The sequence below is a fragment of the Vulpes lagopus genome, chromosome 23 (assembly GCF_018345385.1).
Source record: "Vulpes lagopus strain Blue_001 chromosome 23, ASM1834538v1, whole genome shotgun sequence".
In the NCBI taxonomy this organism is placed as follows: Eukaryota; Metazoa; Chordata; class Mammalia; order Carnivora; family Canidae; genus Vulpes; species Vulpes lagopus.
The window spans coordinates 33,633,290-33,645,590 of NC_054846.1; the positions used below are offsets into that span (position 1 = coordinate 33,633,290).

Genomic DNA, 12,301 nt, shown 5'->3' on the forward strand with positions numbered 1-12,301 from the left:
ATGTTCAGTTTGAGAGCAGGAACTGTTAATCTTCCTATCGCTCGCCCCTGGCACAGTGCCTTATACCTGTGAGGTTCATAATGACTCTTGAATGAACATCTTGTGTCTAGTCTTAAGCTTGAATCCATTGACGTTGGGCTCCAGTAAAATGCTTCTTTTGTCTGTCTTTAGAAACTGTAATGTGCTTGTGGTAAGTAAGAATTTATCACAAGACACTATTTCTTTTAAGTTTGGCTAAATATGTCAGCTGAATGACACTGTTGATGATGAGAAGTACTGTATTATAACCATACTATATATAAATTTAATTCTTTCTGCAACAGTTCTGCTATCCTTACTGTTAAGAGTAGGGTAGATAGATTTTACTAAGTGGAATAGAATACTTAGAAGCTCATAGAAATGGAGGTCACTTCTATTTTTCTAAAATGCTTGTTTACAGATTAATGTATCTTTTTTTTTTTTTTTTTAAGCAGGGGAGAAAACTATTTAAGTTTATAATGTTAAAAGTTTTAAGTGGGGATGTATGTTAATACCCAGCAGTGGAAGTTCTGGTAGTAGTGTTTATAAAATAAAACCTTGGAGTTTTGGGAAGGTGTCCTAACAGGCTCTGGTTATGACATTGTAGCTAAACTTTTTTTTTTTTTTTTTTAATTCTCAGACTCTGAGTGGAAAATTTAAGATTTTGGATGAATATACTCTTTCAGAACATATTTTTGTGAACCCTGTGCTAGACAGTACCAACTGTGACCTGCCAAGAAGAGACACCATTATGCAGTGCTTTAGATCGGCCTCAGTCCATGTCCAATGTTCTTTCTTGGTTTCTTTTTTTATGTGGTGATTCATCAGGTGCTGTGTGCTTCCAAGGAACCCATGTAAGTGTGTGCACATGTCCCCTTCGTGGTCTTTAATCTCTTCCTATAATGAATGGGGATAGATTGTTTCCAGTTATTCTTATTTAAAGAAGAAAGACATTTTAGAGTCAGCTGTCACGTTTTTGGAACTCCATAGTTTTGCTACCACCGTGAGCTATTTTTAGAACTCTGGATAGTGATCTCTGTCCTTCTGTCACTATTATTTTTGGAGGTTTTTTTGAGTTGTGCCGAGCTCTGCTTGTAATTCCACATACGGCCAAGGTAGAGAGCCAGGCTATCAGTTTTGGGTTGTGTCATAATCCTGGACTTGCCCTTACAGACTCTGTTCCTGATGGATATCTGTGAATTCAAATTAAATGTTTTACTAAGGGAGGCTGTGTTGGTGAAGGTCTTTGTCCTGAGAAGAGGGAAAACTTTTTTGAGTCAAAAGGGAAGAAATTTGGAGTGGTTTTGGGAGGTCTAGAGAGATTATAGTTTAGGGATTATAGTTTAGCTGAAAGCTGTATGTGTACAGGAAGGATTTGGGAGTCCTCAAAAGATGCTAGATTATGGTGGCCTTGAGAACTTTAAGATGATAGCTACAGAAGTGGGATGTGATAGAGGAGGAAAAATAGGACAGATTAGTTGATTGTAGCTTTTTAACATTTAGTAGCTATACATCTTTCTATATATGTATTTGAATATTAAAAGCAGGTGTTATTTTTTCTCTTTAGGACTACCTCTTAATTACTTAAAAAAGTGGTAGGTGTAAAATGATAAAATGTACCAAAGTACCTATATCCTGGCATTCTATAATGTCGAGGTCGGTGAATAATGGCAGTCTTGTTGTGGAATGCAAATCACTGGACTAATTGCTATCTGGAATGCCTCTGAGAGGGGAAGGAATGAAAGAGGAAGGAGACTAGAAGAATGGGGAGAGGTGTGGAGTAATTTCCCTCCTAGCCTGAAGGCTATTATTTATCTGGCTTCCTGAACCATGTAAAACAAGTGGAGAACCAGGAAATTGGCAGGAAAGTCCTCTTAGAAGCCAGAAGTCCATGCATCAAAACACTCAGTGCCTCACTTCACTTCTAGGTGTTTACTAGGTGTGTTCTCTAGCATTTTAAATTATTCCTGTAACATTTTGATAACTGGTTTCCCGGCACACTGAAGATGAGAGAACAAAATTGGAGAAACTGGAAAGATTGTTCAGAGGCAGGCTGCTGCCAGTATTACAGGAAAGAATTGAAAATTGACTTGTGACAATAAATAAGGAGATTTTTAAAATCAAAGATAACAATTCACCAAACTTAGGAAAAAAACAGTCATAGAGAATTTGGTTCAAAAACAATAGCTCTGTGCTACTCGTCTCATTGGGACTATTCTTTATTTTTTAAAAATTTTATTTTATGTGAGCGTGAGAGAGATCACACAGGAAGGAGGGAGAAGCAGACGCGCTGAGCAGTGAGCCCAATGCAGGGCTCTATCCCAGGACCCTGAGATCATGACCTGAGCTGAAGGCAGACACTTAACCGACTGAGCCACCCAGGTGCCCCCGGACTAGTTGTCTTTTAGGACTCCTCACGAAACTCCTTTGTGAATTCTTCCCAACCTGTCCAAAAAATTAGCTACTGCTTTCCTGGCACTTAATGAATTCCCTGGTGTCCAAGTGAGACTGTGAGCCCTCTGCTGCCCCATCGCTGCTGTCACCGCGATCACCAGCAGTCATACTCATACAGCACTTGTTACTATATTATCCACTCGCCCAGTCTGCTCATTATTCTATGACATACTTTGTACACCGGGCTCACCTTGCCTCAGTTCCTCACATTACAAAATAACTACTCTTCCTTCAGGGCACGTTAGTTCATTCTTTGATGAAGCATTGCCCCAGCCTCCCTAGGCAAGGTCCTTTCCATGTTGGTTGCCATTACTTTGTTTTAAGTAAATATTTTCTTGATTCTGAAACATGGGTTAGGAAATAAATTGATTTAATAATAGTTGTGGGGAGTAAAATGAAAAATACACAGAAACTCTTTTACTAACTGACGTGAGCATATTATAGGAATATTCCACTTTCTTCAATAAAGAAAAATTTGAGTCCAAGCCTTTTCTGAGTTACAAGTCATGTGAATCGTTTTAGCCATTGCTTAAAAATAACAACATGGTGGGGCGCCTGGATGGCTCAGTCAGTTAAGCATCTGACTCTTGGTTTCCCCTCAAGTCATGATCTCAGGGTGGTGAGATGGAGCCTGTTGGGTCCCTTGATGGGCATGGGGCCTATTTATGATATTCTCTCTCTAAAAATTAATAAATAAACAAATAATGAAATAACATGGTAACATGTTGCTTTTTATAACCTCTGTTCTGAGATCTTAGCCTCCTTGACATCTTGCAGTTGACCTGTAACTTTGAAACTTAGTGAAGTATACAGGTTTTGTTCGCATTTCCTATTGTTTAAACTCAATTTTGTAACGGTCTTTATGTTTTTTAAAAATTTTTTGGTTCTTCATGTAGTAGTAACTTGGAGTGCTAATGCATAAAAAAAGAAACATTACCCTTTCTTTGATAACTGTGTGATTTTTCTGAGAGGTGGCAAATTCTGATCCTTTTAATTGCCCTGCCTGGTGTGTGAAAAGCAATCTGTATACACTAGCTTTTGGTTTCAGTGTTACTTTTTAATTATAGATATTTGAAATATTTTTTCAAAACAAAAATTAGGGATTCAAATTCCCATCAATTCAACTTGGAAAAAAGGGTAGAATTATCTTTTTTATAGGCTAAGAATGCTGGGAAGTGGAAAGAATGATTCCTGAAATATATTTGAGCCAGGAAAATATGGCATTTCTAAAATATTATTTATTATCTTTATCTGTTTGCAAGTTCATAGAGTTCTTCAAGAGAATGAGGTCTAGATTGATTCATTCCCAACACCTAGTACCTAGCACATTATAGGTCTTAAAAAAATGAGCAGTACTCCTCAGTGATTACTTGCTAGTTTAATTATGTTTGACTGTAGAGTTGTCCAAGATAATTTTGTGGTATGTTGTTGGAAGCTTTTATGTAAAATATTTAAAGTTTTTTTTTTGTATTTCTAAGGCTTAAGTTTCAGCTTAGGGCAAGTATCTTATAAGCTGATATTGCTGCACAGATAAGGGGTTTTTAACGTGAAGGGTGTGAGTACCCAGTAACAGTCACAGACTTCAGACCCCACTGCCTTAGTTAAAGAAAGTGGACTTACTGGCTTACTGGCTTAATATTTGAGGCCATGAACATAAAGCATCTGATTTTCTTTTATAGTTAGGATAGATTATGTCAGAAGCATGTAGCAGTCGGTCTGTGTAGCAGCTCTCCAAGTCAGGTAATGGTAGGTAGAGACATGAGTCCATTTACCTGGCCAAATGCTGATGGCCAGGAAGATATGTGGGCCCTGCATATCTCCCTAGGCCTCCCCCTTTCTGCTGTAATATACTCTTGGGCCTCTGAGTTGTTACTAGAAGTTTAAAGTGATGTCAAGAGGTACATTTTTTTTTTCTTGGAATTAAAATGTTCTTGGATGAATCTTGAAGTGCTTATATATTTACCTAAGGTTTGATGAAAAATGTACAAGAGCCTAGGGATTTGGTATATTCTTACTCTAAATATTGACTGCAAAAGCCAAAGTTAAGTCTAGTTTGCTTAGGTTGTGGAAAGGTTGTGTCACACATTTAAAGTGACAATGAAGTCATGATATCATCTTGACCTTAATAGGAGAATTTATGCTACCAGCAGTAGTAGTAGGAGGAAAGAATAATTGTTGATGAAATGTATTTCGGATGCTCTCTGAGGGGAAAAAGTTCAGGTGTGTAGTAGAAAAAACATTAACGCTCAAGATCCAAGAAATTGCTGATGTCAAAACTTGTAAGTGATAAATTGTTTAAAAACATGTTTACTAATTTTTTTAAAAAGCATAATTCTATTGAATTTATCTCACAAGTTTGAACAACCCATTTGGGCTTAGGATGTTGACATTCTGAACTGATCCTGGAAATTCCATGTTAACAAAATATCTGTCACAGACACTTGCCTCAGTATACAACAGTTTCCTTGAGCCATCCACCTTATTAATGAAACTTGTTTACAAAATTATTCTTGATGAAAGATCTTCAGAAAAATAAAGATTTCCTGCTTTTGAGGATATTTTCTTTGAAAAGTGACGTAGGCTCTAAAGGAAATTTCAGAATAAGACTGTACGAGATGTTTTTAGCATTGGCAGCCTTATTAGGATGAGATAAGGCTATTAAGTATTGGTACAAAAATAAGTAGTATATGTGTTATATGTAGTTTGATAATATCAGTTATTAATTTATAGGCATACTGAATAGTAAGCAGCATCTAGGGCAAGGTCTGGATTTATTAGATGTCCAGTAAATGCTTGCTAGAAAGAATCCAAGTATTTAGAAAGTTAATAACTAGAATTTCTATCCATTTTATGCTTACACTATAGAAGGTCAAGTAGTCAATAAGAATTTAATTCAAAAAGTGAATTCCAGGCTTGTTTGTCATAGGATCAGTTCAAATTCAGTGCAGACTATCACAACATCTGTATTTATACTATTCTATAATGGCATTTAATATTTAGAATACATTTGCCTAGCAAAATGTATGCATAACACTGTGTACACTGTACATAAGAAAGGGTAGGAGATGAAGATGCAACTCAAAAGAAGTATCTCCTGAACTGATTTATGAAAAGCTGAGTAAGGTAGATGAATTGAAGTACTAATATAGTAGAATAATAGGTGAGGATTAAAATTATGTTGTGCTAAGCATAGTTTCAAGTACTACACTGGGTCCTGGGGTCAATATTGGTTAAAGCAGGTAGTCTCTGCCCTGTATATATGCAAACTTCTTGTCCCTCCACGTATTTATTGAAAATAGTGATGCTAAATGAACAAGACTTAGGATGAAATGCTTTCATGAACTTGAGTAGTCCAGAGCTTGACCTCTGACTTCTGATCCTTGTAGGTCACTTCCCTATTCTGCAGTTTGTAACAGTTGTGCAGAAACTCATGTCAATCTCCGAATATTTTATAACCTTAAAAATTTGTGCAACTAATAGGCTTTAACGGTTCCCTTATAGTTCACTCAGTTATCCTCAGTAATGAAGACTAACATAAAATGAGACCTCAGTGGTTGAAGGAAAGAAAATGCTAGAAGTTCCTCTGGTACAAGGAACAGACAAAAAAAGACCTTGTATGAGGGCTTCATCTTCTCCTTGGGTTAGATTGTTGCCAAAGATTTTGATCTAATGATGTCTAATGTATAATGAGGTGGGTACTTATATAGGTGCTTTGCAATTGGTCAGCAGTATGGTCCTTATTTTCCTTTACTTATTTGGAAGAAGAAGAGTGTTCTTATATGTTTTGGGCTCTTCTTTTTTTTTTTTTTTAAACACATCTGACTTCGTATTCTGCATGTGACTTAATTGATGGAATGATCTTGCATGCACTATATGAGTTTTGCCTCCTTATTTTGACATCTTTTGAGTGGATTCCAGATATGTGAAGCATGTTTTTGTTTAAACATTGTAAAAGCAAGTATTATAATTTATAAGATCTAGCAAATTAAATTGCTGGGTAACTTTTCTTTCAATCCTTTATTTAAATTTATCCCCCCAATACTAATATTTTCCTCTTAGCAAATAGGGTATGTGGGATAAAACTTAACATTTCTTTTATTCAGGTGCCCCAGTTTTATAGTTTTTACCATCAATTCTTCATCAGATCATGTACTGAGCTAGATTTATGCTTTCCCAAGAATACTTGGAATATATTTTTAAAAGGGATCTCATTTATAAACTTGACTGCCTCTTTAAATTGGAGCAGAAATTGTCTCATTAAATATTCAGGTTAAGTTCTAATTAATGAGAGTTTTATCTCATTTTAGAAAGGTATTTTGTGTGGTAGTATCTTTTCAGGAAAATGATGTTAGTATTCAGATGAGGAGAAGAGACTGGGTGATTAGATTGGCCACTTGGCCACTACTCAATATGTTCAAATAGTCTAATTTGTATTTCTAGAAAACATAAGTAACCCCAATGGATATAATGTTAAAGTAATCATGGTTGTATGGTAGAGACAGGTGTATGTTTTTATTTGGATGTCCAGTTGTTTTCTCTTAGTATATATGCAGCCACAATAGTGGCACTTACTGTCAGTTTAGCTGATGTAAATTCGCTATGTGCATCTATGCACTCACATGTCACACACTTGGAACACCAAACCCTTCCCAATCATGTAGTTCCGTGTTCGAATTGAACACAAATATGCTGTGCACCCATGTAGGTGTAGTAAAACACATGGAAATGGCCTGTTCCTGTAGAGTGTTTGTTCTTAGGCTGGTTAGGTTGTTTATGAATGTGATCGGTTAGCTAATGTTCCTTTTATTACATGTCAGTAGTTCTTAATAAAGAATGTATTCAGTGTAGCACCATTTTTGCTAACATTTCCTTTTAGGCGATTATATAGAAGGTTTAATTATGTGTTCCATTACATTGGATAAAAGAGGAAATACAGTTGTGGTTTTTTTTATACCCTTAACTACAAACTAAAAGTGAATGTGCTCAAAAGTGTATTAGTTACCTGGCATTCAGGGTTAGAAGAAAGAACAAGAGAACGGGGTCTAGTAAAAGAGTAGACCAAAGTTCAACTGGCATGGATGGAAGCCACACCATTTTGTACTTGGAAATAGACTTCTATTTTTTTTTTTAAAGATTTTATTTATTTATTCATGATAGACATAGAGAGGCAGAGACACAGGCAGAGGGAGAGGCAGGCTCCATGCCGGCAGCCCAATGTGGGACTTGATCCCGGGACTCCAGGATCGCGCCCTGGGTCAAAGACAGGCGCTAAACCACTGAGCAACCCAGGGATCCCCTAGACTTCTATTTTTTAAATTTATTTTTAATTTTTTTAAGATTTTATTTATTCATGAGAGACACAGAGAGAGACAGAGAGAGGCAGAGACACAGGCAGAGGGAGAAGTAGGATCCATGCAGGGAGCCTGACGTGGGACTAGATCCGGGGTCACCAGGATCAGGCCCAGGGCTGAAGGCAGCGCTTAACCGCTAAGCCACCCAGGCTGCCCGGAAATAGACTTCTAACAACTTAAGCTGGTGTATGCTTCTGGTTTGTTTTCTCAAGGGAGTTTGGGTATAAAATCCTTATCATCTAAAAAGGGTGAATGATTGAGTTAAAAAATAAGTTTTATAGATGCTTAAGGGAATTTCAGAGAATTTCCTTTTAACAGTAGCCAGTGTTTTCATTTCATACCTAGAGAGAAAAAGCATTAAAATTAAATATTGTTTGAAGTTAAAAGGGAATATGTTAGTTTGCTAGGGCTGCTGTAACAATGCCACAGGCCAAGATAACTTACAAAACAGAATTTATTTTCTTTCCCTCAAAGTTCTGGATGCTGGAAGTCCGAGATCAAGGTGTTGGCAGGTTCGGTTTTCTCCTGAGGCCTTTCTTAGTTTGTAGCTAGTTGACTTGTTGTGTCCTCATGTGGCTTTTTCTCTGTGCTCACATCCCTGATGTCTATTCCCCTTATAAGGACATCAGTCCTATTGGAATAGATTCCCACCTTTATGACCTTATTTAATCTTAATTACCTCTTTAAAAGCCCTGTCTCCAAAGGCTGTGTCACACTGGGGGTTAGTGATTCAACATAATGAATTTTGAGGAGGCATGATTCGTCCATAACGGGGAACACAAACTGACAGTTAAGTGTTACTGTAGTCAAAGAGAAAAGATGGTTGTCAGACTTTAGCATGCATCAGAATCACCTAGAAAGCTTGCTAAAACACACTGCTGAGCCCTACCCCCAGGATTTCTCATTTAATAGGTCTGGAGTGGGTCTGAGAATTTGTATTTGTAACAAGTTCTTAGGGATGCTGATGCTGCTGGTCTGGGGACCAAACTTTGAGAATCTCTGATGCTCCATATCCTGTTTGGATTGAGAGAAATTGCTGAAGAATGCCTCCAAGATAGAAGGAGCAGTCTCTTTGGAAATGGGAGTAATGAGATGGGGCTGCAGTGGGAAATAGAATGTTGAGGAAATATTGTTGGTTTTGCTTATTCCTTGTTCTAGTTACTCTCAATTCAGTGAGTTAAAGCGATGGTATTTGATTGGAGATTGAAAGCAAGTATTTCTGTTGTCTGTTATGGGAGGAAAACTGACTTTCTCGCTTTGTTAGTAAGAGATTAAATTCCCAGAATATTTATCATCTCCTCCAGATCTTTGCTGAAATGTCTCCCTCTCCTCCTGATGAGGTATTTCCTACCATCCTATTAAATTGTATCTACAAATTTGAAGACTATCCCAAGAGAAGAGGGCAGATGCTGTAATGAAAAATCTTAAATTAGGTAGAGTGGTACCTGAAGCTCAGAATTTAATGTTTACTTAGTTTAAACAAACTTTTGTGTTAAAGTGTACGCGATGAGTAAAATTGGGTATTGCTTCAAAAGTTCATTTTTTGTTTATTTAGAACTTAAGGGACGCCTGGGTGGCTCAGCAGTTAAGCGTCTGCCTTTGGCTCAGGGCCTGATCCCAGGTCCGGGGATAGAGTCCCACGTTGGGCTCCCTGAGAGGAGCCTGCTTCTCCCTCTGCCTGTGTCTCTGCCTCTCTCTGTGTCTTTCATCAATAAATAAAATCTTTAAAAAAAAAATTTTCCCATAGAAATGGGATTACAAACAGATGATCAACAAAATTCTGAAATGAAGCTCAATTGCTAGTTCTACTAGCCTGAGGTCTGGGAGTCCCCATTACATTAATATAGGGGTAGCAGGCAAGAGGGAAAGAGGGGGAGCCGTGCCAAGTTTCCTTATCCCATCCAGTCTCAAATGGACCAAGAGAAGATTAATTAAGCTATTAGAGAATGAACACAAGTTCTGTCATTAGGTGCTACAGAGTAACCAACATTTCTTTTCAAAAGTGCTTTTCCTGTGGTATGGCCTTTTTTTTTTTTTTTTTAAGATTTTGTTTATTCATGAGAGACACAGGGGGAGGGAGAGAGAAAGAGAGAGAGAGAGAGAGAGAGAGGGAGGGAGGCAGAGACACAGGCAGAGGGGAGAAGCAGGCTCCATGCAGGGAGCCTGACGTGGGACTCGATCCCGGGACTCCAGGATCAGACCCTGGGCTGAGCTGAAAGGCAGCGCTAAACTGCTGAGCCACCCGGGCTGCCCGTGTGGCCAGTTTTTGCTGGATGTTAAAAACAGTCCTAATTCATTTTAGTCTTATGTGAATGACCAGTATTTCTCTCATGCTTAAAGATTCTTGTATTTTAGGAAATGTATAAACATGCACATGGCGTCGGTGTGTGTGTTTCATCTGTATGAACCTGTGTGTGTGAAATTGTGAATTCGTACTGATTGCTCCCCTGCAGTCTAGCCCACACTGTTCTTCTCTGCCCTCCCTCATTCCATTTTTTTGGTCTCTCTTTGCACAGTGAGAACTGTAGCTTTCAACATTAACACGTTGCTCAGTCCTGTTGTACGCATAATACAGTTTGAGAGCTTCTATATTCGTGCCACTATGAGAAACAGGTAGAAGAGAAGTTTGAGATTTGTTCATACTCCCTTTTGTCCTCAGACTCTAAGGCTGGACCGTAAAAATAAAACTGTCTAAAAGTTATTTGCATCGGGTTCCCCCCATCCCCTTCAGAGTGGCCCCTTTATTCATTTGGGATACAATTGGGTGCTCTTTTACCTAGGTTTCTAGTTTTAGCTCCTCCCCCAACCATTTTGTTTCAATTTTGTTTTTGAAGATGCAGAACATGAGTATGCTTCCAAAAGTCAAAACTACACATAAAAAATGTGTACTCAAGGTGCGGCTGGGTTGCTCAGTCAGGCGGCTGCCTTTGGCTCAGGCCATGACCTGGGGTCTTGGGATGGAGCCCATGGCAGGCTCCCCATTCAGCAAGGAGTCTGCTTCTCCCTCCCTCTGCTCCTCCCCTTGCTGGAGTTCTCTTTCTCACTCTCTCTCTCTCTCTCAGTTAAAAAAATAAGATCTTAAAAAAATATATACTCAAAATTGTCCATTCTTTTTTTCCTTTCAACCCTCTTACCCTTGCTTTTTTTGCAAGTAACTAATTTTCTTGTTTTCTGGTATATTCTTTCTTTGTGTCTTTTCCCCCAAATAAGCAGAATTTTCTATGTTTTACTTCTTTCTTAATGCAAAATGTGATGTATGTTTTATTTACCCTCTGCTTTTTCCCCCTGCTTGATAATATCTTGCAGAGCCTTCCAATACTGGCTTGCAGAAATCTTCCCCATTCTTTTTTTATAGCTGCATTGTATTCTGCTTGTTTGTGCTCTTCTCTATGCAACCGCTCTCCTCTGTTTGAACATTTAGGTAGTTTCCAGCATTTTGACGTTATAGATAATGCTACGGTGAATAGTTTTGTGTATATGTACTTTCCCATTATTATACCTTCAAAGTAAATTCCTGGAGGCGAGATTGCAGAGATGGAGGGTAAATAATAGTAGTTTTATTAGCTATTATCAGATTCCCTTCCATAGAGATGTGCTGTGTTCTGGTTATTTGTTCCTTTTTAACAAGCCCACACCAAACTTAATCATATAGAACAGTCCTTTTATTATACTCCTAAAATCTAGATGAGGAGTTTAGGCAGGGGAGAGCAGAGTTTCTTGGCCAGGTCTGCCCCATGGTGTCTAGAGCTTGGGGGGGGCGGGCAGGGGAGTGTCTCACATCACTGGGTCTACAGTTATATGGCAGCACCTTCACTCAGCCAGGAGTGCGATGACTGAGGTTGGGCTCAGTTCAGACGGTCATCCAGAATGTGTACACGGTCTCCGTTCTTCACAGAATTGGCAGTCTGGGTTCTCAGAGGGCGTGTCAGGAGAGTGAGCGTTCCCAGACAGCCACAGGAGCTACACAGACTTTTATAACCTAACTTTGAGTACGGTGTTGTTGCTTTGGTGGTACTCTGCTGGTGGAAGCAGCCCCAAAGTCTACTGTCTTCAAGGGTGGGAGCCTAGACCCACTTGTTGGTGGGACTACTGTCAAAAATTTGCAACTGTATTTTGGAACTGCCTCATGACATTTTGCATACATTGCTGGTGAATTCATTGTTTCCCCAAAGCCTCCAGATTTTGAATTTTTTTTAAAGATTTATTTATTCATGAGACACACACAGAGGCAGAGACACAGTTAGAGGGAGAAGCGGGCTCCTCTCAGGGAGCCTGATGTGGGACTCGGATTCCAGATCCCGGGATCATGCCCTGAGTGGAAGGCAGACGCTCAACCACTGAGCCACCCAGGGATTTGAATTTTTGTTAACATGTTTCATAAGAGATGTTATTTCACTCTAGGGTTTCATTTGCATTTTTCTTGTAAGTGACATTTCCCTGTTTTTAATGGGATGTTTTTATATTTTCGGGAATTGTGA

At 38.6% G+C, this 12,301-nt stretch overlaps 1 protein-coding gene across 6 annotated transcripts in view; it reads left to right on the plus strand.

Moving 5' to 3' along the window:
• The window catches only part of ATP2B1 (ATPase plasma membrane Ca2+ transporting 1), a 128,493-nt gene that overhangs the window by 13,058 nt on the left and 103,134 nt on the right, over positions 1-12,301 (plus strand). The window lies entirely within an intron of this gene.